Source organism: Armigeres subalbatus, chromosome 1, assembly GCF_024139115.2.
Source record: "Armigeres subalbatus isolate Guangzhou_Male chromosome 1, GZ_Asu_2, whole genome shotgun sequence".
Classification (NCBI taxonomy): Eukaryota; Metazoa; Arthropoda; class Insecta; order Diptera; family Culicidae; genus Armigeres; species Armigeres subalbatus.
This window is the reverse complement of record NC_085139.1, coordinates 289064527-289090975: the sequence shown is the minus strand read 5'-3', so window position 1 is coordinate 289090975 and position 26449 is coordinate 289064527. Positions and strand designations below refer to the sequence as shown.

The following is a 26449-nucleotide window of genomic DNA, read 5'->3' as shown; positions in this document are numbered from 1 at the left end:
AAGATCTTCTTAATTTTCAAGAATAATTATTCTGGAGTTGCAAGGGAAACCCTTCGGAATATTGATAAGAAATTTTTCGGAGTCTCCCCGGAAAATCTTTAGAATTTCAACGACATTTTCTTCCGAAATTCTGTGGAAGAGTTCCGAAAAATGTTCGGTAGAAATTTTGAAGAACTAGAAGAATCCGTAGAAGGATCCGAAATGCATATTTACAATGAAAACTCCAATAAGCATCAAATTCCGAAAAATTTCAAGTATAAAATAGAAAAAAAATCCAGCTTACTTTTTTACAGAATCTCAAAAGATTTTTTTTCAAAATCCTGGGCAACTTTAATTAAAGTTTTTAATCAAAGGAAATTCTTCTAAATTTCCAATGGAATTTTTTTTCGTTTTTTTAAAGAAATTCTTAGAAATTTTCAGCAGTTTTTTTTTTTAATTTCCAAAAGAAATTATTCGGAATATGCCAAAATATTTCCGATGGAAATTCCTAAGATTTTTCAGTAGAAAATCGAAAAAAGTTCATCTAAATCACCAATAATGAATTTCCTGCGGAAATTCTGATGTTTTTACAAGTGGAAATAACGAAAAAAATGTACTTTTGTAGTACTTGTAAAGGTTGTACTTTTGAAGCATTTCAAGTAGGAATTTCTTAAAAAAATTAAATCAAAATTTTAAAGATTTTCTTATGTGAAAATTCCTTAAACCTTCTAAATCATTTCCTGTGCATCTTTGCATGGTATAGATTTAAAGCAATGTTTAGCTGAACCTACAAAGAATTCAAAATGACATCCCGAAGAAGAATGAATTCCCGATGAAATGTTGAAATGATTTCTGGTTCAAATTCAAAAAACATGAACCTTGAGAATTCTAAAGATTTATTCTTTGAAAATCCAAAGAATTTTTTGAAGATAATCCATAGACTCTTCCGTGGAAATTCTAAATAATGCCTCGAATAAAAAAATACTTGGAAAATTTATAAAAATGTGATGGAACTCACAAAGAGCGTAAAAAAGTATTCCGAACATTTTTCATTTCAAAATTCCAAAATTGAAAAAAAATCAACGGAAATATCAAAGTGTTTCATGTGGCATTGGCTCCATATTCCAACTGGAAGTTGGTCTGCTTTTCAACTTAGTATATTCTATTAGCATTTCCTCAGTTATAAATTATATATAAATAAATTTCAATTGAAAGCTTTTATATGCCAGCCATTGCACGATTATATATCTTGTGTAGCAAGTACGATGGATACACTATACCTAGAGTGTCGAGAATGTTTCCCACTCGAAAACATCCTAGACAGGAACGATAATCGAACTGGCTAACTGGAGACTGAACATTTTGAAGTGCACTGAATTGTGCAGAAGAATTTCGGAAGAACTTGTCGAAGAAATGCATTAGAATGTTTTTCCAACGAAAATTATATATAGGTATTTCCCACGGGACTGTTTTTAATTTTCAGACAGAATTCACATGGAATTTTTTTCGGAGTTTTAGGGAAATTTTTTCGGAATTAACACTGGAGATGTTTTGTTTTTTTTTTCATTATCAATTTGTAGCAAAATTTCCAAGCAAAATGTTTCAGAGAGAATTGTTAAAAAAAATTCTGAATGCCAGCACTTTATCAGGATTGTATGAAATAATGTTAAAATTTTTACAGGAAATTACTTTACTTGATTTTTCCTGAATATCCACAAGAAATTCTTGTGAATTTTTCTTCTTAAAATTTTTGTTGGATTATTGTAAAAACATGAACATTTTTCAAAAATGTAGCTGCAGTCCGCTGATGAAAAAGTGTCGGCGGCGTGATGCCAAAAACCATCTGCGGCGATTTTTTTTAAAAATATTTTTCCATTTTTCCCATCCAAATTATTTTGTGGAAATTGAGACTGAATCGCAACCTGTTTTTTCGTTTATTTATGTATGGATAAAGGATCTTAGGCTAAGATGGTCAAATAATGGAGATATGCATCGGCGTTGCGACCGACGTTGCGTTATCAATTTTTCTCGATGCACACCTACGTCTTTTTAACGCTGAGTTGAAAAGACGCTACGTAGTCATCGGCCCTTAGATGCGTATTGCGTTTAATGATTTAATCATTCAATTTTAATGATTTGTATTTTTTACACAGCTATTGTTATTCACCAAAAGTTTTTCGTGTAAAAAAAATCACGTGGTTCGAGAGCAACACCCCCCCCTTCCCCCATGTGGCTTATCGTGGTCATTTTCCAAACCCCCCCCCTCCCTCACCCCCTATATATGACCACGTGGTTTCTGGACGGCCCCTTACATGTAATACAGCGAAATTTTCTAATCTAAAATGAATATTAACACTATTGCTGATTGTGTATCTTTAATTGCTAATACCTTCTGTAAATAAATGAAAGTAATTATTTTAATCAAATTTTTATTTTCATCAGTGTAGTTGATTTTTTTGCTGGGGAATCAGAACTGTTATAGTATAACCATGTTTTAATGTACGTGTCGTTTAGTACCAAGCACAATTTAACATATGGTCAGTCATAGGACATGACTCGTACCCATCCCGGAATCATGTGGATTATGGAACCAATCACCTGGATGAGCAGACCAAATCTCTCTAATTTTATTCTTCTTCATCCACCACCGCTGCCCTCGCTGCCTCAGCCATCATCGGCTTCTAGTCGTTAACTCCGAGCAATGCGATGGGCGATTGCATCCATCGCAACCGACACCAGAATGACAAAAAAATGCGCCCACTTCTTTCATGCATATTCGCAGACCTACCGACAGTTCTACCGCTGGTGACTGCATGCTGTCGTTGTGTAGGTAAAAAGCGAACGAACGAACGAAACGAAAAATGCGCGAGCAAAAAGCACGTCAGTACGCGCTGCTGTCACAAATTGTAATGACTCGCACACGGTAGTAGTAAGTAGTAAAATTCTTCTTTATTGTTTCATTTTCTGTTCTACAATTATTTTTTACATGTACAGTGCTCGGCCGGCTTGGCCCTCCAACTTCAATTTTAAATTTTTATGTTTACATTGTTATTTAAGTGTTAATATGATATATCATGACGGCCTTTAGGAGGCGCTGGTTTGTTTTTTTAAATTTGATAACCTAACTACTATGTACACTAATATTTACAATAAGAAATTTGATAACCTAGATTGGAACTAGCGCCCTAATTGGAGCCTGATCCGAATGCAAGCAACGGACCCTAAACTTTTCTTTACACTCACCAAAGCGTTCATGTAAGGTTTTTATTCCGGCCAGACGGTGGACCTCGGATGTTCTTGTCCTGGGAGGGGTGTTGAGGATCATCCTCAGGAATTTGTTTTGGACCCGTTGAAGTTTGAGGTGGTGGGTTTTAGCGCAGCTCTCCCAGACCGGCATGCCATATTCGATCACAGGGAGGATGATTTGCTTGTAGACAGCAAGCTTATTTTTCAGGGACAATGACGACCGGCGGTTGATCAAAGGGTACAGTAGTTTCAACAAGACGTTACACTTTGTCACCGTTTTGTCAACCTGTTGCCTGAAAATAAGCTTGCTGTCGAGGGTCAAGCCAAGGTAGCCGGCCTCATTGGCCCATTCTACGGTCGTGCCATTGAGGATGATTTTACAGTCCCCAGGCGGAACAAGTTTAGGGATTTGGAGTGGGAAAAATGATGACCTGGGTCTTCGCCGCGTTGATACAGATCTTCCAGCTGGTGAGGTACTCTGTCAGGGCATCCAGGCCTCGTTGGAGTTTTGCCACTAGCGCTCTGATCACTCTACCGTTGTAGACGATGGATGTGTCATCTGCGAACAGAGACAGAATGCCGCCTTCTGGAGGTTCTGGCATGTCGGAGGTGAACAGATTGAAAAGCAGGGGCCCGAGGATACTGCCCTGGGGAACGCCTGCGACGATGTTGTGCGCATTGGAACTCGCTCCGCTGATTGAGACCCGGAATGTCCTTGCCGACAGGTAATTGTTGATGATTTTCACCAGGTAGTTGGGAAGATTGTAGCGTTGTAGTTTGTACACCAGGCCATCATGCCATACATTGTCAAATGCCTTCTCGACATCGAGTAAGGCCATGGCGGATGTTTTCGAGACAAACTTGTTCCGTCTGAGGACGTTAGTCACTCGGGTCAGTTGGTGTACAGTTGACCGACCGCGTCGGAAACCAAACTGTTCCTCGAGCAAGATGTTGAGATTTTCGGCAGACTCAAGTAACCGATGATGAATAGCTTTTTCGAATAGCTTGGATAACCCTGAGAGAAGGCTGATGGGTCGATAACTTTTGGGGGAGGAAGGATCCTTCCCAGGCTTCCGGATGGGGATGACTTTCGCTGACTTCCAGGACGATGGGAAGTAGCTAAGCCGGAGACACTGATTAAAGATCAGCGAGAGGTGCTCAAAGAACGGAGCACTCATGTGTTTGAGCTCGAGATTCAGGATGCTGTCGAAGCCTGGGGCCTTCATGTTCTTCGACGATTTGATATAGGCCATCAATTCGTCAGCTGAGATCTCCAACTCCTCCGAGAAGTCGTTGGGAATCAAATGGATGTTGTTAGCATGCTCGTTGACGGCTGCTTCGTGTGGACTGACGATGTTCTGCCCAAGATTGTGTGAGCTGACGAAGTGACGACCTATTTCAGCGACCTTCTCTGCAGGAGTTATCAAGCGATCCTTAGAGCCATTATTGTCTAGTGGGATCAAAGGTGGAATGGGCCGAGGCTTGGATTTTAGAATTTTGGTCATTTTCCAGAACGGCTTAGCATAATCTGGGAGAGTGCGGATCTTATTCGAGAAGTCGTTATTTTTTAGGTCCACCATTCTGGCCTTGATAATTTTTGTGATTCGATTGCAGCGTGCCTTAAGCTCAGGCAGTCTAGTACGCTGAAACTGCCTGCGAGTGACATTCCGCAATCGAATCAAATCTTTGGTGAGTGTATCGATGTTTAAGGAGTTGCTTACCTGCCGAGCCGTCGGTACGTGTTGCTCTCGGGCCGCCGTGATCGCCTCCTCGATAGCGCACAGCTGGCGGTCGATACTTTCCGGCGTCTCCGGACGCACCTCGTAGTCGACGGTGTTATCGACGCACTGCTGGAAACGCTGCCAGTTCACTCGGTGGTAGTTCCGCCGTAACTGCTGGTGCCGATTGACCGAGGAGCCCAGTTCCGCCACCACCGGATAGTGATCCGAACTGAGCTCCTGGTATACAACCGGCTGCGAGACGTGGTCACTCAGGTTTGTTACGTAGAGGTCGAGCGTTGCGTGGGCACCGGACCGACTCAGCCGAGTGGGGAATCCGGGCTCAGGATCGTGTAGTGGCCTTCCTCCATGTCGTTGCTCCAGATGGTGCCGTTTCGATTGCCGCGACTGTTGCCCCAGGCTTGATGTTTGGCATTCAAGTCGCCGGCAATGATATACTGGCCTTGCCTCCGCGTCAGCTTGACGATGTCCCTCCGAAGGGCAGCCGATGATCCATCGCCGGCTTTGGCTTGCGTTGGACAGTACGCCGCGATGAGCGCGATTGTGCCGACCGAAGTGGTGATTTCGACACCGATGGCCTCAATGACACTGAGCTGGAAACTTGGAAGCAGACGACAGTTGATGTTGTAGCGAAGAGCGATGGCCACACCACCTCCCCTGGTCGGCCGGTCGAGTCGCACGATGCGGAAGTCCGGGATGTTGATGTTCACCTCCGGTTTTAGGTGCGTTTCGGTGATGAACGCCACGTCTATTTCCTTCTCCTCAAGGAAATCCTTCAGCTCGATTGTTTTGCTCTTTAGCGAGCAAGCGTTCCAGTTGACCAGGCCCACCCTAGCAGCCATTTTCAATGATGAACATGCCAAGTGTGAAGACCTGGTCGAATCGGGTTTGCAGCCGCGCAGTCGAGTGGCGAGCTGCGCGAAGATCGGCATCAGTTGCTCCGGAGTGTACAGCGGGGCAGATTCTTCCGGTGGGACGGCTTCGTTCTCCGACTGCCGACGGAACCCAGGAGGAGGAAGCGGGGCCATTCGCTGGTGGATGGTGCCGACGATGCTGGAGCTTGGACCGATGCAGCTGCCGCTGCCAGTCGCTTGTGCGGCTGTAGCGGTGGGAGTATTGGAATCACACGACGGGGAGCCGGGATAGCTGGAAAGTTCACCTCGTTGATTACAGGAACACGGTTCTTCTTCGGAATGGTCCTGGTGGAAGCCTTCTTCCGGATTTCCAGGAACTCGGCTCGCTTTGGGCAGCCCTTTGTGGTGGCCCGATGTTTGTCGCCACAGTTGGCGCATTTGGGATCGGCCACCTCCATTTTGTCGCACTCGTCAGTCGGATGGGGTTCGCCACACTTGTTGCAGCGCGGCTTCATGCGGCAGTTCCTGGTGCCGTGCCCGAAATTGAAGCAGTTGGTGCATTGCGTGACATCGCGGTGCACTGGCCGATATCGCTCCCAGTCAACGACGGTGTAATTTATAACGCCAACCAGCTTCAGGTCCTTCCAGGTAGTGGAACCGTGCTCCAGATGGATCAGGTAAAGCTGGTCGCGATATTTCCTCGCCTTGTCGTGACGAGCGATCTTGTGGACGGCTACTGGCTTCAGTCCGCAACTTTCAAGCTCTGCTTGGAGCTCTTCCTCCTTCATGTCGTGAAGTCCTCGCAGCAAGGCCTTGAGCGGCTTCGTGCCGGGGTGGTCATGAGTGTAGTACTCATACTTGTGGACCTCGAGGAACTCCACGACGGATTGATGATGGTCCCTGTTGGCCGGCATCACTTTCACGCCCTCGCTGCAGAGCCGAAAAGTACATTTCAGCCCCTTAGCGATCAGCTGGCGAATTTTTGGTCGTAAATCCGGCGGATCGCCCTTCACAAACACGGGCGGGCACTTCCCCTTCCGCTCCGGCTGCCACTGCGGCCGCTGCCCTTGCTGCTTCTTCCTGGTTTTCGGTGGATTGCCGGCCTCATCAAGCGGCAACGGCGAGAACACGTTGCTCTGCAAAAGCTGCTTGGAGGGGTTACCCGCGCCTCCAAGAGCAGTGCGCTTAGGCACTTTTCCAGCGACCGAATCGGCCACCGAGTCTCCCATGACGGGTCCGGGAGAAAATAACGCCAACGCGACAAGCGAAAACGTAAACAGCGAAAGAACGAGAAAAAACACTTCGAAAAAATGCGCGAGCAAAAAAAAAAAACACGTCCGTACGTGTTGCTGTCTCGAACTGGAATGGAGCGTGTGTGATGACTCGCACACGGCAAGCACTGCTTCTTTTATACACAAAGAAAATCTTCCGGTAGACCCGAAGGCCCGTGACATACCGAATTCTGATGTCCGTGTTAGGAATGCACGGGATTGGTTACATATGAAATTTTTACTGGCTTTGACAATAATTGAAATTTTCAATAGCTTATCGTTAATAATCTTATGTTTCAATGAAATAGACAAAATGGTGGAGAGTGTCCGAGTCGATTAATATATAAATCTTAAAAATCCATCGAAAGATAAAGGCACTAGTAGCGTTCAAAATCTTCCCTTCCAGCGTAACGCTCTCGATTTCCAAAATCTAAATGACACCCAGTATAGTAAAGAAAGACGTAAGTCCTACGTCAAAACGAAGCTTCCTAGCCTCGTGAAAAAAGGTTTCCGAGCCTCTTCAAAGCAGGCTTCCTGGCCGCTAGAAAGAAGGCTTAAAGGCCTCTTGAAAGGAGGTCTCCAAGCATCTTGAAAGTAAGCTTCCAAGTCTTTTGAAATGAGGCTTCCGAATCTTTTGAAAGAAGCCTACTAAACATATTGAAAGGAGGTCTTTGAGCTGCTTGGAAGAAGACTTCCGAGAAGCGTAAAAGGATGCTTCTAATCCTCTTGCATCGAATCAATTAAGCTTTTTCTGAAAAAAAAGCCTTCATATCGCTCAAATGGAGCTTTCCGAACTTTAGACTCGAGATTTTAGTTCAGACGCTTATTTTTGACATATGACATATAGATTTTTAAAATATGTTCATTTGATGTTTTATCTGCTTCATCTTTTATCCGCAGCCCGTCATACACTGTGCTGGTGGTGGAGAGCAGGATTCAATTGGCTTTGATTTACTGATCGCCATGCATATTATGGACGTGACAAAGTTTTGAAATAAAAAATACACAATTATCAAAACTTTATCAATAAGTTTCGATTGGAATTGTAATACGTCCCCCATTACACATGTTTGTCCGAGGTATTCCCTTGGGCCTGCGAAGGTACCCCTCCGGGGTACATGTACCCCAGGGTGAGAACCGTTGGATTGTACTATCGGAAAGCCAATGACAATCAGCAACCCTTATTGGACCTCAACTTGAGGTTAAACAAGAATGCACAGCCAGACATATTTTGACAATTTACGTTTTTGTATGTTTATTTAGCATGTCGTTTATATGCTTTTATGTGTGGGTTTATACTTGAATCCTAACATTTGTAGGCTATAAACAATCGAATTAGACCGCGTACGATAGCCGCTCGTTCGCACATAACAACACTGAATGTGTATGTAACCCTAATCTAAAATTTGTAAAGTTGCCTGAAAAGGAAATACATTTGCAGTTTAAAGCTGCACTAAACCAGCAATAAAGGGTTACGTGCTGCTCAGAACCTTGAGTTAAGGTTCCCCCAAACACACGCGACGCGATTCTATCGCTTGGCGATAGCGATTCTGTCGCTGTTGATATGGAAGCGTACAACAAACATTGCCTGCAGCGACCCAACGATAGAATCGCGGCGTCTAGTTGTCGCCGTCGCGGCGATGAAATCGCTTAGGTCTGGGGGAGCCTTTTTTCATCTTTTCTTCCCCCGACCGCATCAATTGTAATGATGAATATAATGTACATAATTAGTATGGTGACTGCAATATCTTGTGATCCAATCCGGGGATGATGAGTTCAATTCTTGGTCCGATCCAAGGTGTTTTACAGTTTAGAAATATTCTTGGTATTCAATTATATTGGAAATAATCTAATAAATACAAATTCTTTTCATACTCATATTCACACATTGATATTCATTATGATGTAATAGCAATAAAAAAAAAGTTTTATATTAGAAGGACTTAAATTTCAAAGTTCTCATAACACAAATATTATAATTATAGTAAGCAAAACTACCAGCTGAATTGCAATATCTGAACTGTCAAAGATATTATCGTGGAAGCAAAAGGGATAGTGTGGTGAGATAAAACTTTCTTAAAAACATTAGAACTCATGATAATTAATCAGGACCATGTAATTACAACGAAGAGTATAAATATGAACTTTATATTGTGGAGTATTACTACGGGAGAAACAATTCAATAAGACTTTGAGTATACTGTATTTGCTAGTGTAAGAATACCGTAGCAATTAGCATTTGACTTCAAAACTAAGTCATGAAGGGTATAACACTATTGGTAATAGTAGGGCGAGCGACGCATCACTCGTGAATGGATATAGGAATTAAAACATTTTCATATTTGACATGTTACTGTGAACGGACGAATCAGATCAAATTATGTGAAAATGTATATACAAAAATGAAAACGCATTAACACTAAATAGCGTTATAATATTATCATTATCATATACTTCTCCTTCAGGCTATTGATTTTAGAATGAGGATCGAACTCTAGTCCACTGAGTAAGAGCCCAGGCACTACTTCTCGGCCACCCTTGCTTCTTTCGAAATCGTCAAGAATAGTATTAATTATAATTATTATTATTCGAGTATAATTATGACTTAATTACGGAATTGCATCACTTACTTAATTTGCAGTTATCCAGTTCTCCGCGAGCGGTAATGGCCGCCAGCTTGCCTGCGGGTCAGTCTCTGATTTAAAGTTTGTGGAGGCCAACTGCACCCACAGCTCCGAGCATTCTCACCAATGTTGCATATAAAAAGTTACTGATTCAGTGAATTCAAACCTTTTTATATACCACATTGATCAACAGTTATGTTTGCAGTTGACGTCCAGAAACGTGAAATCAGAGAGTGACCCGCAGGCAAGCTGGCGGCCATTACCGCTCGCGGAAAACTGGATATGCAGTTAAGAATAATTAGTCAACAAGGCCATGGTACATGATCTGTCATGGCACCCTGATTCACAAACGATATTTCAAGCGCAATTAGGCACTTTTTATAGACTGATTTATAGATACAGGCAAATGTACGCATTTTTTCAACGGATTTTCTACGCGAACGCTTCATTATCACGCATTATAAAAATTATGTTAAACAACATTAAATAAAAATAGCATAAGAGCTGAGCAAAAATGACGGATCGAAAAACAACACCTCTGTCTCCAAGCATGGCATACTTGATCTCTACATACAAAGCTATATCCATTAGGGTGGTTCAAAAAATCGATTTTGCTCCACAGTGCTCATCTGAATCTTTACCATGTTCTGAGTGTCCTGTGAAAATTTGAGCTCATTTGGATTAAAACTGATTTAGCACAAGCCGTTGCAAGTTTGCATGCAAATTAGTATGGGAAAATTTTTTTTTTTCATTATACGGTTAATGACGTTTCCCCATTAAGCGCAGGTTATTAGAAAACCTACATAGCTAAAAGAAATACTCAACAGCTTTCACTCAGTGAAAACCGCATCTCAATTAATCGTTCCAATAATTAGTAATCGAATTTAATCTATACCGTGGTTTTCTGGAGCTAATTGCATAACTCATCAACAGGCAACATTGCTGCTCGTGGCGCGAAAGATAGCACACACAAATTCAGGCTACTATGTTGCACTGCACATTTCAGTGATGCCCTCAAAGAAGTTTCACGATCATGACTAAAGATTCGCAACCTGTCTTAAAATCGATTACTAATTATTGGGACGATTAATCAACATGCGGTTTTCGTTGGGTGAAAGCTGTTGAGTATCCCTTTTAGCTATGTAGGTTTTCTTTTAACCTGCGCTTAATGGGGAAACGTCATTAACAGTATAATGAAAAAATAAATTCCCTCATACTAATTTGCATGCAAACTTGAAACGGCTTGTGCTAAATCAGTTTTAATCCAAATGAGCTCAAATTTTCAGAGGACACTCAGAACATGGTAAAGAACCAGATGAGCACTGTGGAGCAAAATCGATTTTTTGAACCACCCTAATATACATAGACAAAATAACGGGATAGAATAAATGTTGACCCTAACGCCCTTTTCAAATGTTGGTTTAGAAGTAATCTTTCGAAACTGCAAAAAAAAAATCCAAAATTGGCCAAACAATAAAAAATTATACCAATTACAAAGCACAGACAACGTAAGTTTTTTTGAACACAGACAGAAGATTGACATTTTGGTCTGTTTTTTCATCGTTTACCAATCGAATTAGTTTTCAAGTTCTGCAACTTCTTTCGACCTCGCTGGCGATCAAAATTCGTAAGTTTAAATTGGAGGACTTGTTTTATGTATTAAGCACAAAGGCCCTTCAGGAGAGTTGCATCCAGCTTCTACTGGATTCGGATAAGGAAAGTAACATTGGACTTTGAGAATTTGAGCAACATTTTCGATCGCAAATTTGAACCCCACGGATCATAGTGCTATGGGCTTACTTCGCCATTCGTCGTCCGCGACATTTTCCGCGAAGAAGCGTAAAAATTCCACCCAGTCACGCCAAACAAAAAGATAAGAATCGTTCACAATGGGTGATGTGAAACCATGACGAGCGGGAAAGGAAGGATCTTCTCCCCGGAACATCCGACCTATACTACATGACTAACGTATGTTAAAGGGTACCGCCGCGCCGCGCCGTTCTGTCTCTTTTGCTCACATTCTCCCGTCGAGTAGCGTTTTCCCCGGCTGTGTGGGCTTTGTGTAACATCGCTTGTTGTGTGGGAATTTGTTGCCCACGATTACTTGAGTGATGTGGCCTAATTCGAGTTTTTCCTTATGGTGGCGGCTTCTGCTTCGAGCTTGCCCACTTGAGCAGCCCTTACTCTATAGTGCATCAACATCAACCGAAAGGATATCTGCCCCACACTTCTTGCTAGTGGAGTATTGTTGATTTCGATGAATATTTAATATGCCTAGAGGCAGTACATGCATTCAGAGTTACTTTTTTCTCATGCGTACAAAAATGTGCTACTGAGACTCTTACCAAGTTGGCTCATAGAACATAAGAATCGAAGCGTGCTGGATTATAGAGGGACGCATGAATCAAAGTTTTGAGCTCGCAATAAATGTGACACCTCAGAAAAATCAAGTGCGCGTGCCCCGCGCTTGTCGCCGGGCGCTATCTCATGCGCTCCTTTAAAATAAATGAAATGTTTTGAATGAAAATGCTAAGGCGTATCCATGGTTTTTAATGCGTCCATCAACAAAAATGAATGATTTTTGTTTACATTGAGGTTCAAGCTTAATCAATTTTCAAACCTTGGACGTTAACGAACAACAGTTTTTTTAGGATTCTGAAAAAATAGTTATTACGTCGAAAAAGCGAATGCTCTTCGGATGGCCATAATGTGCACCCTCAAATCTACCAGAAAAAGAGCTTGACTGAACACAAGCGAAACAGGAATTAGTTGGTGTGTTACATACATCTTTTGGCAACAGGTGTTGAATCTTTTAATCGTGATAATTTCGGTGTAAACCTTTTGTATGACAGTAGACGGAAAGCGATCAATATAATTAGCATGAGTTTCAAATAATTTAACGTAACAAAGCATGTTTTAACGACACATATCATTTCAGCTATGGGATTATCAGAATTAAAACGACTATTTTTAAATAAAATACGTCTACAATTGGGAACTGTATCTTGAAATTTTACGATTACTTCCGGAATGATTAACAAAATCCCACAACTCTGGCTATAAAACCTTCAAAGTATCTATTCATATGTGCACTTATTTCACACGCAAACAATTCGATTATTTTTCATCTATGGAGGGGCCTTTAAAGAGCAAAATTGTCGCCGCTGTCTAAATGATTTGATTTTTTGTTGACATCCTTTCTGTCCTTGCCAGCTAAAGATGTTTCGCCATTAAATCAGCTACAATTATCCTGTAATTTATTAAATGCTCCATCCCATCCGATGCTTGTGAAGTTGTCAAGTTCTATGAAAAGCGCACCAGTGCATTTTTCTTGACTCTGTTTATTTCCCTAGCGTTTCGTCACTAGGGTCACTAGGTGATCAGCTCATGCGACGAGCGCATGAGACGGATCGCATGTGCAGCCCATGAGGTACATAGCAACTAGTAGGAGGCGCGCAATTTAGAAGCGCATCACCTACTTCGCTCATACGAGAAAGCTAAATATGCGTCTCATGCACCACCAAGTTAAGCACGTGCACAGTAACTCTGCATGCATTATTCTTATGTTTCCCATTTCTGAATTTATATCTTTGATATGTAAGAAACATTGATATAAAAATAGTAGACTCAATAATCAAATTTACGTTCTCATTCGAATAATTGATCAAAATCTGTTTTAGTTGGTTTAGGAAAGTGTTAATCGTACCGTTATAAAGAAAACATGTCTGTTTTCAGCTGTAGTTTGATAAGAATAGTAATGTCTTAAGGCTAACTAGACAATAGGGCACTGCACGAAAACATCTCTTTCTCTTTCGTCCCTAATAAATTTTGACGTTTACTGGCCTTGTTGTTTTCTAACTTCTTTGCAGCGAGAAAGAGACAAAGTAGTCCGTGCAGTGCCCTATAAGTGACATTCGAGCATTGATTGCTTCGATGCTTCTGCGTTACGATGGAGGTGCGTTGCAAGTTGCAATACTTCTCCTCAACACTGTTTCTCACAACTTTACCTGCATCTCTGCAAACTCTGCCTCGTCTGTGAAGAGTGAGGCACACGTCTGCTTACGCACGCCCAGGAAATTGTTCACCGTTGTACTTAACCCTTTATAAGGCAGACGAATCTAAACAATAAATTAACAAAAACAACAATAGGACACAATGTTGACATGGTATTAAACTCAAATGTATGTTTGTTATACATTAAACAGTTCAGAAACATTGAAAAATTGGTGGCAATATAGTTGCCACTGCCCGTCAAGCGGTAAAACATTGGTGGCAATATAGTTGCCACTGCCCGCGAAGCGGGAAAACAGGCAACAACAAAAATATAAAAAGATTTTTAAAATTTGGTTTTACGTGGAACCAGTCAAAACAAGGTACGTTACATTTTTTGGTGAAGAGTCCTAGTCAGAAAACGCATAATAAGTGAAAAAAAAATTTTCGCGTTTTTTCTCCCAAGGGGGACCCTTGGGAAAAAACACAATTTCGTCAAAAATCCAAAAACCAAATATACAGAAAGGCAAAGCTTTTTCACGCTAATCACGTAGTAATCTAACACAGGAGATTCGAAATAATTGATACCAACGGGAAATAATTTATCTTTGTCGTATTTTAACGAATTATAACTGAAAATCCTTCTTCCACTCGAAACTTACGATCTGTTCGTAAAAACTGTACTCAAATTGACATTTCATTTTTTTTATGGCTCAAATTCATCTGGGGTGTTACTAGGAAGCAAATAAAGTCACTACATGTGAAATAATAAGTAGAGCTCTTATTAATAAATAGAAAAACATATTATTTGTTGGTGGCAATATAGTTGCCACTGCCTTATAAAGGGTTAAACACGAATCCGTTGTTCGATTTGCGATGTGCAAAACCAGGGAGCTGTTTCATAAAAATCTCCTCCACAAGATTGGAGAAAGGCCGTCTTCAGATCGTACTGCTTGACCATCATTTTTCATTTTGCCGCAACAGACATCAGGGTCCGGAGCGTAGTTAGTTGCACAGCGTTGGCTGAAACCTTGAACTACCAACCGCGCCTTATACCGGATTACTTCGGCGTTCTGGTCCCGTTTCCTCTAGAAAACCCATTTACAGCAAAGAGCATGCCTTCCTTCGGCAAAGGTCAACCAGGTCCAACGTGTTGTTGGAATTGATTCTACTGGTTGCTTCGAAAACTGGACATTGCTTTACGAATACCTGTCCGGTGACTTACTTCGATTGATCCTTTCAGACCTCAGGATTGGCAGGTCACCTTGTTGATCTTCATTCGGCAGCTCTTCATCCACCGGATCTTCCCGTTCATCGTCGTCATCGGATTGGACTTCATCAGGTTCAATGGATTCATCATGCAATTCAATGTTTGCTGGAAGAAGGTTGAACTTTATTTCTAGAACATACAGCACCATATTCAACGTAATCACCCGGCGTTCACCCTACTGTCTTCATGCCGTTGGCAACCCAAGCTTTCCTTTCATCAGGTTCAACGTCAGATCTTCCTCCACATTTGCATCCAGAGTGGTAACGAGAGTTTCGTTTTCTTCTGGTAGGCTGCTTAGTAGAATGACTACCAGCAACTGGTCATCAAGCACGTTGTTGGGCTTCAGATCGTGCAGCTCCTCGAAAAAATCCGTCAGTGCCTAAATGTGGGTTCCCATTATTGTCAAAATGTAATCGACAAATCTTGGGCATCACGAATACTTTTGTGGTGAGTGTCTGCTTAACGTGGATTTTTTCAAGGTTCTCCCAATCTTCAGCATGGGATTTGGCATTCCTAATGTGTACCACCTGATTGTATTCCACGACCAGTCCAATGGTCGCCAACGCTTGTCCATCCTTCGTCTTCCTGGCCGTGGTTTCCGGTTAAGGCTTCTTATCCTCCACAACGGTCCAAGATCCTTCCTTGATCAGAAGCAGCTTCATACGGAAACTCCAATTGTCGTTGATTGTTGAACAAATAAGACAAGCTTGAGATACATTTTACTTTTTTATTGAAGAACATGTTAGTGAAAAAGGTAGTTTTAGTTCATCTGAATAGAATTAGTTAAGGTTAGTATAGCTGTTGCGGCCGATTGTTGGGTTGGGACCCAAAGTGCAATGCTTGATATGCGCCACCTGATGGAAGTACGAAATCTTGTCCGTACATACCTTCGATGACTTGGGCTATATCGGGGCTGGGAGGCTTCACCAAACACTGACGTCACTTCAGGTTGATGCAACAGAGTTCTTCGGGAATGTCAGGGTACGTTACCAGCGTAGGGTACCGGTCGGCTTTGCGACTCAGCGATCTTGGTACGATCGGGCGATGAGATCAGTCTCTCCGGACCTCCGGGAGATGGATTTGGCAAGCCTGAAGACGGGCCGGACTGGGTTGACTTCGGTCGACTGGCACGTGCTCTTCTTCTTCGCCCCAGATGGCCGTCCAAAATCACTGGTTTTCACTAGGCGCAGTTTTTCTTGGGCGCACACACAATTGGCCCACCTTTCCGGGACTTCGTCGATCTCCCCGTGGTTTTCACTAGCGATTCACCAAACTCCAGCTTTCGTTTTAGAAAATTTAACGACAATTCTTTTTCCTCCCGTAAACACGTCTGGTATCGTTCACGTTCTCAATCGTTCTTCTCCCTCGGCCCAACGTCAAGCTCGTCTTTCAACGTTCGGGTTTTGCCTTTCTCGTATACTAAGTATACGTAAAGGCTATAATTTCACCCAAAACCAAACTTTTGATAGAAGGCTCGGAGACCCATAGTGTTATATATCAATCGACTCAGCTCGACGAATTGAGGTGATGTCTGTTTATGTATGTGTGTGTGTGTATGTGTGTATGTGTACAAAATTTGTAGACACACTTTTTGGAACTTAGCATTACCCGATTTACTCGCAACAAGTTGCATTCGACGGGGAATGCGGTCCCATTGTTTGCTATTGAAAATTGGCCTGATCGGACATTGCATTTCGGAATTATTGAAAAATCATTGTTTTTTCCCAAGGGTCCCCCCTTGGAAAAAAAATTTCAAAATCGAAAAAAATTTTTTTTTCAAAAATGGTGGAAATGCATAGTAATTAATGCAAAAACATGCAAAATGATAGAAAATATGTGATCTATTCCTCTAAAGTGCTTTATTGACCTTTCCTATGTGTTTTTTCAGTACATTTTACGATGCACGAGAAAGGCATCACCGCCGCTAGGTGGATTAATCTGGGTTTTTTCCTTCGTTTCTCGCCCCGGATATAGTTGGGTCTTGATGGAGATTTCGCCCTTGATAGCGCTCGGATCGGAGCCGCGTTCGTTTTTAGTAGGTTTAGTTCTGATAGAATTCTGAAGGGATTTTATTCTTAGATAATTTAACCATGGGTACATTCAAAGTTAATTGCCTATATGCCGGGTATTAAGCCACTTGATTATGCATATGTACAACATGTGATAGATTTAGTTCGGAAAAGGTATTGGAGGGTAACCGCCCCTTCGGTGGGGTTTGATCCTGGGGTCGTGGGATCAAACCCCACCGAAGGGGCGGTTACCCTCCAATACCTTTTCCGAACTAAATCTATCACATGTTGTACATATGCATAATCAAGTTTCAGACATAGTAATTAATTTAACTATGGTCCAATGTACCGAGTTCATCATTGACGTTTGAGCGGTGCGCTGTTTACTAAGAATGAATACTTTTTCATTCATCGAGTTCATGCGAGTGTTCATTTTAGTAAACAGCGCCCGACTCAAACGTCATTGTGTTCATTCGGTGCATTGAATAAATGATTGTTCATTAAAGTGAGTGGCTGAATAAATCGTCCATTGTTATCGCGGACGGTAACAGTATATATACTTTTTAAAGCTTTCTTTATGTAGGTGTTTTTAAACTTTTAAGCGCTTCTAAAATAATAACCGGATTGCTGCCTCGATATTGGTGTGACAGAATTGAAAGAGGAAGTGACATTCATCGATATAAGACTAGAAACGCGGAAGATTTAATAACACCTTTACTTTGCACGGAGATTTACGAAATTCTTTGTTTATTAATTATTTCTATTCGATGCCTATACATATCAATTGTGCAACTATGTTTTCACAGTTCAAGACGTTTTGTGTTTCCCACGTAAAGCTGCCTTTTAAGCAACTACTTAGTTGACTTTTATAATTCAATAATTTTTCTAGATACAATGTTTGACCTAGGGATTTTTGTTATGATGATGGATTTTATATATTATTGACGTAATTGTAATTTAAACTTTTATCGAGAAGTCTGAAAAAGTTTGAGTTCCGCGCTCGCAAAGCAGATATGAATGATGGTTTTAATTTATGTACAGACTTGCGCATTTACAACTGTATGAATGATTCTTCGGATTAGTAATTGGCTATCTGGTACAGTTTTGTTCCCGCCTGGAAGTTCTTCCAGGATTTCGTCCGGAGGTTCCTCCAGAATCTTGCGCGGAAGTTCCTCCAAGATGTCGTCCGTAAGTTCCTCCAGGATTTCGCTAGCAAGTTTCTCCAGGATTTCGCCCGGAGGTTCCTCCAGGATTTCGTCCGAAGGTTCCTTCAGGATTTCATCTGGAAGCTCCTCCGAAATGTCGTCCAGATGATCGTCCAGCATTTCATCCGGAAGTTTCTTCAGGATTTCGTCCGAAGGATCCTTAGGATTTCATCCGGAAATTCCTCCTCCTTTCGTCCGGAAGTTCAGGATTTCTTCCGGAAGCTCCTCAAAGATGTCGTACGGAAGTTCCTCCAGAATTTCATCCGGAAGTTCCTCCAAAATTTCGTCCGGAAGTTCCTCCAGAATTTCGTCCGGAAGATCCTCCAGGGTTTCGTCTGGCAGTTCCACCAGGATTTCGCCCTGTAGTTCCTCCAGGATGTCGTCCGGAAGTTCCTCCAAGATGTCGTCCCGCATTTCCTCCAGGATTACGTCCGGAAGTTGCTCCAGGATGTCGTCCTGAAGTTATTTCAGGATGTCTTCCGGAAGTTCCTCCAAGATCTCATCTGGAAAATCCTCCAAGATGTCGTCCGGAAGTTCCTCCAGGATTTCGTCCGGAAGATTCTCCATGATTTCGTCCAGAAGTTCCTCCAAGATTTCGTCCGGAAGATCCTCTGGGTTGTCGTCCGGAACTTCCTCAAGGATTTCGCCCGGAAGTTCCTCCAGGATATCGTCTGGAAGTTCCTCCAGGATTTCGCCTGGAAGTTCCTTCAGTATTTCGTGCGAAAGTTACTCCAGTATTTCGTCTGGAAGTTCTTCAAGGATGTCATCCGGAAGTTGCTCCAGGATTTCGTCCGGAGGTTCCTCCAAGATGTCGTCCGGAAGTTCCTCCAGGATGTCGTCCGGAAACTCCTCCAGGATTTCATCCGAAAGTTTCCTCAGGATTTTGTCCGAAGGATCCTCAGGAAAGTTCCTCTCGGATGTCCGGATGTTCCTGCAGAATTTCGTCCGAAGGTTCCTCAGGATTTTGTCAGAACTGCCAAGACGAAGGAATTCCTTCAGAAGTTCCTCAGGATTTCATCCGGAAGTCCTCCATGGTTTCGTCCGGAAGTTCCTCCAGGATTTCGTCTAGAGGCTCCTTCAGGATTTCTTCCGGAATTTCCTACAGGATATAGTGCGGAAGCTCCTCCAAGATTTCGTCCAGAAGTTCCTCCAGGATGTCATCCGGAAGTTCCTCCAGGATGTCGTTCCTCAAGGATTTTGGCCGGTAGTTTTTTTCAAGATTTCGTCCGAAGGTTCCTCAGAATTTTGTTTAGAAGTTTATCTAGGAGTTCCTCCGGAAGTTCCGCAGGATTTTGTTCGGAAGTTCCTCCAGGATGTGGTCCGGAAGTTTCTTCCGGATTTCGCCCGGAGTTCCTCGAGGATTTCGTCCGTACGTTCCTCCAGAAATTCCTCAAGGATTTCGTCTGAAATTTCCTCCAAGACTTTATCCGGAAGTTCCTCTAGGAACTTCTCCAGAAGTTTTTCATAGAATTCTTTCCGGAAATCCTACAAAATTTCTCCACGAATATTCTTTGAGAATTTTCTCGGAGGTTTCTCCAGGAATTTCTTCATAAGTTCTTCAGGCAGTTCATCCGGTAGCCCCTCAGATAATTCCTTCTTAGATTCTTGCACGAATTCCACCGAAAGTTCCTAAAGTTATCATATATTCCATAAGATCTATTACCAAATTTCACCTTGCGGATTATTTAGATTTCTACCTAATATGCCTCTAGAATTTCCATCAGTTTTTTTTATCAAGGAATCATGCAAATTCCTCCAAGAATTTGTCATCCACCACTCGGAGCCCAGTCCAAGGGGCGCATGAGACACGGAGACAAAGATACAGTAAGCTAGAAAAAGGTGTTACAGTTGTTGATCCCCGACCCTAAAATATGGCCTGTAACAGCAATATGGTTCGATATGCAAAGCAGATCCACAACTAAGTACTTGACGGGCCATCCTAACTCAAAAAAGGACTTCCAGTTTCACAATATAAAATGGAGTGATTAAGGAGGTGTACTTATTCTACTTATCCTAGGGTTCTATTGGTGTGGTGATTGTGTTGGTATGTAGCCTTCGGAGTCGGCACTGAAAACATGCTGTTCGGACAGTCTGGGACCAAAGAGTACCAGCGCCATGCTGCTTACCCCGCTGCCTCGCACGCCCTTGACTTGCACACAGCACAACATCACCAACCAGCCAGGAGGATGTACCACCGCGAGACATATTGGTGAACAGAAAGGCCTGAAGCCAATATCAAAAATTAACCATCACTGCACTTTGGGATCATGTTTAAGTTAAGATTCATGCTCGGTTATTCTTACCGATCTCAAAAGATTATTTTACTCCTGCCGAACCATCTTCATCAGGAGCTGCTCTATCCCATCCATCTGGCACGTTCTATTGGGATAACAATCATAAACTGATTATATTATCATTCTCCTTCTTCGCACAAACGGCTATTAGGGGAACGGTTCGCCATTTCATCGCATAGCTCCTATTTCCATCTCATCAAAAACAAAGCAGTGGAATTACTATGTCTGAAACTTGATTATGCATATGTACAACATGTGGGGTGGGGTTTGATCCCACAACCCCAGTTCGCATGACAGGTGCTTTCCCTACTAAGCTACGAAGGACCTCCGTCGTCCACCGCAGCTTAGCGGGTACTGATGAAACCAAATTCCCAGCACCAGGTACCAGCCGATCTCTCGCAATACATTTTCAGAACTAACTCTCTCAACCGAAGGGGCGGTTACCCTCCAATACCTTTTCCGAACTAAATCTATCACATGTTGTACATATGAAATGCATAATCAAGTTTCAGACATAGTAATTAATTTCCACTCCGGGTGGCTTAATACCCGGCATATAGGCAATTAACTTTGAATGTACCAAAGCAATGGAAAGCAATTTGGTTTGTTTATTATTTTTGTGATTTTTTCAGCGGTGAGGAGGCATGTTGACAAAAAGAAGCGACGAATTTGGTGCCGTATTACTCTGTTTAGCGATGAGATGGATATATGTACAGTGAGATGGAGATCGTAACAGTTCCCTATATGCCCACTTCATTGACCGGAAATCAACTTGGTTCCTAGATTGATCCGATTGACGTTGTACCGGTAACTAAGTCGCTTTCCGACGATCAGATGGATTTTATCGGTCTGGATATCTATATCTAGATCGTGGCCACTAAAGTTAACGGGAGCGTCGTGGCGGTTATCTCTCGAACTCTTATTAGTTACAGAACATGAGTGGTCAACGTTCGTGACGATGAACTTCGTCTAGTTTGATTTTAGTTGTCATGGTCAATCGGTGGCGAGTGGTCACAGTAAAAAAAATTTTGTAATATCGCATCAGATTTGATGCACATCATCGCCGTCGTAAATCGCGTGTATTATTACATCTGTTTGGAGTAACAAAAAATGACGTAATTGGTATTTTGAAGCCAAAATGAAACGATGTAAGACGTAATATATTCGACGTAATGGGAAAAACGACGTAATAACCAGCCAGCAGAAACCTCGCATTCGGCGGCTGGATTAGGGGTGTTCGGGAATTTTCTTTCAAGATTTTAAAATCCTTTTTTAAAAAAAGTTAAACTTTATTTTATTTTTCATAATTTTGCTCGTCAATATAACAAAATATATATTTGAATTTGTATCAATATAATCATTTCTCAAGAAATATTTTTTTAGTTTTTACATTTTAAAATTTTGAAATTTTAAATCTTTAAAATTTTTAATTCAAAATGTTTTAAGTTTAATTTTTATTTTTAAACATTCAAATTTTAAATTTTCAAGTTTTTAAATTTTTAAATTTTGAAATTTTACTTTTAAAGCTTACAATTTTAAAATTTTGATTTTTTAAATTTTGAATTTTAAATTTTAAATTTGATTTTAACTTTTGATTTTTGAATTTTTAACTGATTAAATTTTAAAATTTTTAGGTTTTCAAAGTTCCAAATTTTTAAATCTTTAAATTTTCAAATTTCTAAATTTTTAAATTTTTAAGTTTTAGGATTTTCAAATTTATTTTTTTTAATTTTAAATTTTCAAATTTTTAAATTTTGAACCTTTAAACTTTAATTTTTAACTTTTAAATTATTAAATTTAGAAATTTAGAAATTTTCAGGTTTTTGAAATTTTAAATTTTTATTTTAAATCTTTTAAATTTTTAAAGTTTTTTTAACTTTTTATTTTCCATGATTTGAAATTTTAAGATTTTACGATTTTAAGATTTTGAGATTTTAGGATTTTAAAATTTTAAGGTTTTAAGTAAGTGTTGGAGACGTTACCCCGCATCTGGCAACCCTGCCAACTGATGTCTAATACTACGGGACTAAGATAGGGACGAAAGCGTAGCGATAGACAACTACATCCAGACAACGGCAGATAGATAGTTCGAGCAATACTGTGACCACATGCATGGTGTATGTTATTCGAGAAAATCTTATTAGCTAGTTAAAATAGCATTTTTATATAAAAGTAAAGTTTCCGTTATCGATATAATCCAAGTGCTAAATATTCGGATGAAGGATCAATCAATTGAATTCAATATCAGATTAGAGGGAGATATTTTGCATGTTGTATCCAACTGAGCAGGTTAGACGATGATCATAGTGAAACTGTTAATTACTAAAGATCATACTATATTTCTATAGCAATCCCAGTAAAATCTGAAGAGCCGTTTAAAGTGTATCATAAAGTTATACTCGTTATTGAATTAGGTATGGCATGAATTTTCCTCTTAAATATTATACTTACTGATCATCATTATGTTATAGATCATAACCCTACAGTGAATGCAAGTTTGTTCGAGGGATAGAGTTACCAAACAATCGAACCGAAATTGTGAGTTAATCATTCGATAGTAAAATAGATTTTTACTAAAATATAATAAAATTCTAGCTTAAAGCATCACGCTAAAAGAACGGTTTTGTTATTCCCGAACAAAACTTTAAGAATTTCGTCACAAATGTCGAAAACAAGCTCATCTAATGAAGACTCCTACACCTGCGCTGGATGCGATCGTCCTGATACGGCCGACGATATCGTACAGTGTGATAAATGCACTGCTTGGTGGCATTTCTCGTGTGCTAAGGTCGACGCATCTGTGGCAGATCACTCTAGGTGGATATGCAACAAATGTTTGCCCATTCCCCCGCCGCGATCTACCTCAAACCATACGACGTCCTCGAACCGTAGAGCTCTGCTAGAGATCAGCCTTCAACGGTTGGCAGAAGAGAAAGAGCTACGTAAAAAGCAATTGGAGATCAACATGGAACAGGAATTCGTAAAAGCTAAGTATGATCTACTGGAGCAGTGTGCGTTGGAAGAAGAAGCTGAGACTCGCAGTGTTCGTAGCAGGATCGAGGAGATTGAAGCTCGAGATCGAGAGAAGCTCGTAACCGAGTGGGTAGGCCAAGTAGCAGCGTCGCTCCCTGAACGTAATACGCTCACTGGCACGAAGACTTCATCCGTTCGTGCGAACATACCTACCAATGTAAACAGAGACGATCGTTTGCCTGGGGAACAACAAACTGCTATAGATGCAATCAAAACCAAAGAGCCACTCAGTCTCTCCATGCCAGCGATCGGAGCAACAGATCGATCAGCTGATGACTTCCAATTAAAGGACAGGATTGTACCAAAGCGAGCAGTTGTTATCAAGCGAAACCTGAAACGAGTAGAAGCTGAAGCAAGAAAACTAGCAACAGATGATATCAGTCTACTCAAATCGCAGCTTCAGAAATGTCGAGAAGAGTCAATAAACGATCGTCAGGCAATGCAGGATCTTCAAGATCAACTTCGGACATGTCGTTTGGAGTTGCAGCAACGTAATTTAGAGCCACATCCATTGTGGCCATTGCGAGATGCGTCGAAAGGAGCAGCTCCCAAAATTAATCGCGTAGGGCGAGACAGTCCAGAACCGTTAGCCCAGTCCGACAGGAATCAGATTAGAGTCCCCGAGAAAACAATTCCGGTTAGTAACACTCACGATTTCAATTCATCGGACCCTTTCCAAGGTCAGCGTATAAACGAGCAGCAGCGCAGTAGATTCGCGCGCTCAGCTGATATTGGTTTAGCCAGTACTCCACAGCAACAACAGTTAAACTGTCCCAGTCAAGTTGCAGATCAATTGCCTTTGGAGGTACACCGACCATCACCAGAACAACTTGCGGCAAGACAGGTGATGCCCAGAGACCTTCCGGACTTCTACGGTGACCCAGAAGAGTGGCCGTTATTCATTAGTAATTTCCGGAACAGTACGTTTGCGTGCGGATACACTCGAGTGGAGAACCTCGCACGACTGCAACGCTGCATTAAAGGCAATGCACTGAAATCGGTGCGGTACAACCTGCTTGATCCAGATTCGGTACCGGAGGTTATTCGCACGTTGCAAACACTTTATGGGCGTCCAGAAGTGATAATTAGTAAGCTAATCAAGACTGCCCGTGATGCCCCAGCCCCGAAGTCGGAGCGGTTAGAGACCCTCATCGATTTCGGTATGGCTGTCAGAAATTTAGTCAGCCATCTCATCGCCGCTGATCAGCGAACCCATCTATCCAATCCCGTTCTTTTACAAGAACTGGTGGAGAAGCTACCTACCGGTGTGAAAATGCAATGGGCTCAGCATTTAGTAAATTTTCCACAACCAACACTACAAACATTTAGCAGTTTCATGTCGTCTGTCGTTGAGTCTGTAAGCAAAGTAGTTATGTACTCTGGAAACCAAGGACACAAGACAGAAAAGCAAAAATTCAGGAAAAGGGATATATGCATTCTCACGTAGAGACTGTTGAACCTGTACAGTCTGTTCAAAAGGATATTCCTAAATCATGCCTTGTATGTGGTAAAGGTGGCCATCGTGTTAAGGATTGTTACGCATTCAAGAATAGCAGCATCGACAGTCGGTGGAAAACTGTTTCAGCATTAAAATTGTGTCGATGCTGTTTGGGTCAACATGGACGAAGAGCCTGTAGGTCGTCAAATCGGTGCGAGGTCAGCGGGTGTCAGTTACGACATCATCCATTACTACACGCGACAAAGAAAATGATCGATAGCAACACAACATTTTCCGAAAGTCACACCTACCACCACTGTGGACAATCAGTTTTATTTCGTATAGTTCCCGTGACTGTAACAGGACCGTCAAAATCCATTGATACCTTTGCCTTCCTGGATGAAGGTTCATCAGCAACACTGTTAGAACAAAGCTTGGCGGAACAATTGGATCTGCAGGGACCAGTAATCCCACTGTGCCTAAAATGGACAGCCGATATGTTTCGTTCTGAAGAAATGTCGCAGATAGTATCGGTAGAGATATCGGAATTGAAAGGCAAGAGAAAATATCGTTTGAACAACGTTAGAACCGTGGACCGCCTGAACCTACCGACTCAAACGCTCTGTTTTGAAGAACTTCAACGGAAGTACAAGCATTTAAGCGGACTACCGATCCGCAGCTACAAGAAAGCTGTTCCTCGTTTGTTGATCGGATTGCGCAATCTATCGCTGGCGGTGCCACAAACAATCAAAGAAGGAAGAGGAGGTCCGATAGCGGTGAAAACACGCATAGGCTGGTGCGTATATGGAAGCATGTCGGAAGATTTCGCAGAAAATCATTACAATTATCATATTTGCGAATGCGATAGTGGAGATGGACTGGACAATCTGATTCGCGAATACTTCGATGCAGAAGAAATTGGATTACGGAAGATGGAGCATCTGGAATCGGATGAGGTGCAAAGAGCGCGATGGATTCTGGAGCAAACCACTCGTAGAGAAGGTAACCGTTTCGCAACAGGGCTGTTGTGAAAACACAATCAAGTCGAGCTTCCCAATGGCCCTGCAACGATTGTAGTGTTTGGAGAGACGCATGACTCGTGGCCTGATTCTTAAGGGAAACCTGCACAGGCAACTGCAAGAGTATCAGGATAAGGGTTCTGCACACCCTGTTACAGAAACGTTGCTGGACGAATCCGACCCCAGAAGAACATGGTATCCTCCGTTGGGCGCCGTTATAAATCCCAAAAAGCCAAAAAAGGTACGACTGATTTGGGACGCAGCAGCGAAAGTTGAAGGAATGTCGCTGAATACGTTTCTTGTACCAGGACCCGATCTTCTTGTTTCGCTACCCTACCAGTTCTGTTCCGCTATCGACAATTTCCAGTAGCCGTTTGCGGTGACCTGAAAGGAATGTGTCATCAAATAAAGGTCATCGTAGCTGACCGTCAAGCCCAGCGATTTCTATGACGCGATACCGTGGAAGAACCCCCAAAAA

At 41.9% G+C, this 26449-nt stretch overlaps 1 protein-coding gene across 1 annotated transcript in view; it reads left to right on the top strand.

Moving 5' to 3' along the window:
• Positions 1-26449, top strand: part of LOC134215501 (uncharacterized) — a 52985-nt gene that overhangs the window by 10648 nt on the left and 15888 nt on the right. The window lies entirely within an intron of this gene.